This window comes from Rhinichthys klamathensis, unplaced genomic scaffold (assembly GCF_029890125.1).
Source record: "Rhinichthys klamathensis goyatoka isolate OS25496 unplaced genomic scaffold, OSU_Roscu_1.1 h1tg000020l_1, whole genome shotgun sequence".
In the NCBI taxonomy this organism is placed as follows: domain Eukaryota; kingdom Metazoa; phylum Chordata; class Actinopteri; order Cypriniformes; family Leuciscidae; genus Rhinichthys; species Rhinichthys klamathensis.
In genome coordinates this window covers 464,230-470,229 of record NW_026606571.1, presented here as the reverse complement: position 1 = coordinate 470,229, position 6,000 = coordinate 464,230, and positions in this window count along the sequence as shown.

Sequence of the window (6,000 nt, the reverse complement as noted above, 5' to 3'; positions counted from 1 at the left end):
GTCAGTGTTGTATGCTGAGAGTCTGGTCTTTTTATATGAGATAACGTGCCTTTGTGAGTAATGCATTTGCTTTAGGGATCGCAATATTGATCGTATATAATTTGACTATTTATCAGCCTGTCTTATAATACTGAACTCGAAAGGCCTCACAGTAGATATCTTGTCTGCTCACCAAAGCTTTGCATTCTGTCATACATATGAAGACGACCTTTGCTCAATATATGCTTAGATTTTATGTATAGAATCAATAGAAATATATGGAGTAGTGGAGTGAAAAACAAATTGAGGCAACCAGTGAAAATGCTTGTATTTTGCTTTTATTTTTTTTATTTTTTTGTACTATTTGACTGTATTCTTAAATGTTGCTCCCACTCTTAGTGCATCTATTTTTCTTTCTTTATATAATTTATTTTATAAGGGACTTTCAGAACTTTGTAGTAGGCCTATTTGAATTTATTCTTAAATTTTGATCTTACTCTTATTTGTTTTATTCTTTTTTTTTTTCATTTTATTTTAAATTTTTAAAGAATTTTGTAGTATTTGATTTTAGTCCTAAATATTTATTTTTGTGTTATATCAATTTCTGTATTGTCAGGTTTTTGACAGATTTTCAATGTGGTCTCAGACTTCTGGATCCCTCTGTATATTTAAAGCCATAGGCATTCACTAACACAAACATATTAGTGCTTCGAGACATTTACTGAAGATCTGTTATTTTGCTTACTTCCAGGGAACATGGCTATGAAATTTTTTTCTAAATAGACTGGTAGTTAATGACTAAGACATTTTTCCCAGTTGTGTAAGCTTATGACAGAAGCTTAAAAGAACTGGACTGTAACCCAGTGATGGCACTTAGGGGAGCTGATGAACAGTTTTGGGACCACTAATAGATTCTGCGCTCTGGCCAAATGGATCCCGCCTCCACCCTGGCTTCTGTGTTGTCACTGTATTTGTGGATCAAATAAATTATTGATGGATAGCTGATCGGGAACTCAATTACAGGCAGATTACTGAGGAAGGCGGACACTAGGAGACTGACGGCGTGATTGAATTAGCACCTTCGCACACAGAGAAAGTGTCCTTCAGACTCGGCCCTCCTTCCAGGACCGCATGGGGATCCCAAATGCCTCAAGCCATTTCTGCCCACCTCTTGTGTTCATTTCAGCACTCTGTGCAGGTTTGAGATGCAGTTTCTATAGTATAAGGAAATTTGTTGGACCAATTATCATGTCTTTTGGATGAAATGGCCAACAGAAAGTTTTATTTTGATATTTTATATGTCCATTTCCCCATATTTTCAGGACCATTTGCTTTGAAGGGCCTGCATTCAATGTGTCTATAATGGAATGATCTTACCAGAGGAGATTATTCAGAGGCGTTAATGTTTGGATGTGTTAATAAGGAGCTGTATATGTCTATGGATATGTGTACATACATTACTTGCACAGACCTTGGCACATCTGTTGAATATGTCTGTTGCAGCTGCTTCCATCTGAGCTTCAATAGGAGCAACAATGAGACAGACGTGGACTGAAAATATATGTGCATAAGTATTGCCATTTATAGGAATCTCATTCATATAACATGAAATGTTGAATTGGAATCTTGCCTCCCAAGGAAAGAAGCTATTACAAAGTTAATGTGAGCTCCGGATAGAAAGCTAGAGGCTGAATTGGGTGCATTTATCTTTTCCGCTGGTCAGCAATTGAAAGGAGAAAAAAGTAAAAGAAAAAAAGGTTGCTGATACGAAGAAACACCTTTATTGAACAGATCAATTTGCTTCAGTCATCAGACATTTTTTTTCTATATCCCTTTTTCTACACCCAGAGTCAGAAATCCTTTTGTATTTGTAGTTCATGCATAAGGTGTATATGGCTTTTATTTAATCTAGATTTTAGTTTAAAATTAATATGAATGTACACTTTACAATAAAGTTTTATTTGTTGACATTTATAAATGCAAAAGCTAACATGTCATGTAACAGCAATGAACAATACTACTGCATTTTTTAATCTTGGTTAATTTTAAATTGCTGTATACTAATGCATTTTTAACATTTTCAAATTGTATGAATTAGTTAGTCATGAATTAATAAGCAATAATATCTATTTTTTTAATGGATTAGATAAGAAAATAAATATATTCAGCTGAAATTGAACCTTTTTGTAAAATGTTGCCAGAAAAACCTTGTAACCTTTTTTTTAAGCATTGGTAATCATCATTTAATAATTGAAGTAATTTAATAATTATTTTTGCTTTCATTACTTTTAACTCTTTCTCTGCCATTGATGGAAATTTCCGTAAAAATTTCTCAAAAAATCCTGTCGTCACTGGCGCGCAATGAATTTTGGGGTAGGCAAGGCCGAGAAGAATCCATCTGTTGTATCCTTCATTTCATGGGAAATGATGGACGCATTTGGAGCAGCCTTCAAATTGGGACAGTCGTCGTCGTGTCGCGATAATGCAATTGGCCTTCGAATGCGGCCTTTGAAGGATGAAGCCTCTGAATTGGGACACAGCACACGCTTACCCGCCATTGATGGAAATTTCTGTCTTTCCGTGTTTTCACTGTTGGTTGGAGAGAGAAGACAGAGAGAGAAGCTACATAGAAAATGTGTATGAAGCCATAAAAGCTGCAAGTATAATAACTAATAATTTAAACCAAAATGCTGTTTAAGGTAGAGTAACCCATGTCATAATGCCAACTTCCCTAAATGATTGAATACCTACTACCCATTTATCCTCATTCTAAATGTACTAGACTCTTTTAGACTAGTTTTTACCTTTACTTTTGCCCTTGTCTCTCATCGTTTAAATTGCTAAGAAAATCCTAAATGAGAACACCTGTTTGTGGCATTCATTGTCATTGGAGATTCTGACATGGCTGGACAAGAGCCTGTTTTTATTGCTACACATTTGTGTTGGTGTTCAGGAATATTCCGAGACTTTCCTTAGTGTTTCTGTGCTTGTTCTTGGGCTAGATGGTGTACTCAAATGCAGTCTATGGCATAGGATTCAAATACATACACATTTATTGATAGACTATAAAGATCATGCTGATGTCAGCTTTACTGACAGCCTTGGGCTAACAGGCACCAGCAATATGGCTCACCACCAAGTTTTCCACGCAGTGTGGGTGGGTTGTATCAGTGTCTCCGTCTCTCTCTCCAGACGCCATTCTGGCTCCAGCCATTCTGCCTGCCCCCCAGTGTTTCAGCCTGTTCAATTTATTGCAGCTTCAGGCTCTCCACTAGAGCATCAAACCTTCGTCCTGCTAGATATATTGTGCTCATGTCAGTCAAAATTTTCATATAGGTGAATGTTTTCAGCCACACATTCCCTAACCATTGATCACTGCTGCTTAACGCTCTGCATCAGACAAACCACCTGACCGGTAATTTTTTTTTTTTTTTTTTTACAAACTGAAAAATATCCAATCAATATGTTGGCCGACTCGCTGCTCTGAAACTATCAATCACAAAGCAGAAAGGAAATCAACAGTACTAGATAACGCTGCGTTTATGCCTTTTAAAGTCAATGTAAACAAAGTATGGACCTTGAATGGTAAACAGGCACTTTGTGATTTGCCAAGACAATGACATTGATCGGATAAGTGGCAACTGTGAACTTCATGAATCATGCAAGTGAGAATCGGCTGGTGTGTATGCGAGCTGGAATGTGTCCATCTCTCTGTCCGTGACTCATCCGTGCCAACTCAGAGCTGCAGCTATATTTAGAGTTCCTGACACCAGGCGCAGTTGAGGGAAGAGCTGGTGGAAATGTTATCCCGACACAATGGGTCAGTGGAGGTTTGAATGGACAGAAGGAGCTCAAGTGACACACAGAGAGTTGCAGCCCAAAAGTTATTGTTCACATGTTGCCTAGGGGGGGGAAAACACTCCATGTTTATGCGCCATGTTCTGTTGAGATTTGACGATTCTGACTGTTTTAGATTAGATTAGATTAGATTTCCAGAAGTGCAAAATAGCAATGTCTATGACATAAAAAATAAAAAGTTCAAGGTTATGAGGAGGTAGTGTGTGTATGTTTGTTTGTTTGAATTTTTTTCCTTCTTTTTGAGACTGAAGTTTTATCATTTGTCATTTGATAAATCATTTATAAATTTATAAATCACTTTATGTTTGTCAGAGGCCATTTGAAGTGTGTTATCAAATTTACTTTATTTTATTTTACAAAGTTTCTATTAGGGCCAGTGTTGGATGATTTAGTTTCATTGATATATAAATATATACATTTATATATAAAGTTTTAATTTTAATTATTTTAGCACAATGTTGCTTTGGAAACTAGCTGAAATAAAATAAGTTTTTTATTTTATTTTTATAATTTATTTCAGTGAACATTTTTTTTTAAATGGTTTTAGTTTTAGTAATAACCCTGCCATTGACCAAATATATTTTTTCTATATGACATTTAAATTGGTAGGTGAGTTATAAATGTACTGACATTATATTATGTGAATAAACTAAATGATATATTTAATAGACACACGTGGTTTAGTCACACATGAATGGCAACCATGCGAGTGGTTAGCCACTGTAACCAAAGTTCGACCCTGAAGCTAGTGGATTAGCCCACCTCTGTCTTTAATTAGAGGTCTAAAGCACTCTCATCTGACTCCTCTTTCAGCCTTAGAAGAGCATTGGCACTCTAATCAAAGAAAATTGTAAACCACGTACTTCCACTGAAGTCTTTACGGGTATTGCAATATTTCTGTAAGCTAGTTTTAACACAGCTTTAAAAACACACAATATAACCAAATGTGACTCTCTCATGGATAAAATTTGTTTTCTTTCTTTTTTCTTTTTCTTTCTCTCAGTAGTTTACAATGACTCTTTTCCAAGGCCCAGTCTAAACTAGACTGAACATGTATATGTATTGTGTTTGGAATGGTATTAAAATGGTATTAAATGGTATTGGAATGGTATTAAAATGGTATTAAAATCTAAATTCATCATAGGTGACCCATGTGCTCCCCTAAACGCCATGCCTGCTGCACTACACAGAAAGTTCATGTTTCTCCGTGGGCTGTCACATGTTCCCAGCCAGATTAGCAGCCTTGCATGGACGTGACTGGGCTCTGTGGGAGAGGAAGGCGAAAAAATGGAGCCCAGTTGCTTCAGTCTGAAATTACATTGCCATTGTTCTATTAGACATATATTGCTTATTGGTTAGTCTTTCATATTTTAGGATATTTCATGTTTTCAGTTATGTTGCATATATTTCTCTCTTTAAAAAAAATGTTAATGGAGCACCTTATATCATTTGTTCTTTCAATAATTTGATGATTATGTTTGAGTTCATACTGAAATCTTTGCATTTTGATTACAGAATTTGTATCTTGTTAAATCTGAGCAGTTTGTGACATTTATTGAGATCACTTCTGAACCTTTTTATGTCAAGGTTATTTTCTTCAGGAGTTACATTTGTCAATCAATCCTCTATTTTCTCGATTTAATCTCATTGCTGTATTAAAGATATTAAAGAGATATCTTTTCTGTTTTTTTTATTTAACTGATAGAAGATCAGCAATGAAAGACATGAGTAAACAAAAAGAATCCCATTCAGCAAGTTTCTTGCTTTCTATCTTCCTCCATTGACTCAAACCCCAACTGTGTGGAAGCACAGAGCATAAATAGCTGAGAAATGTCTTTTCTGAGGAGCCAAAGTGCTGGATTTAACCCCTCTGCACTGATCCCCCAGGCTGCTGCTTAATTCTTCAATTTTCAGCTGTTAGAGATAGAATAGGAATAATAAACATCTGAAACAGCCAGTAATAATCCATCTGACCCCTCTCCCCTCCTCTGTATGGCACAGAGGCCAGGCTAGAGTTTCAGTCCGTCCTAATCTCTGCCAAAGACTCTGCACTCGCCTGGCCGACTAATGACACCATATCACCAAACTTCAGCAGCCTGGGACTGATTATCACCACATTCATGCACACCCCCCCCAAAAATCTCTCTCTCTCACACACACACA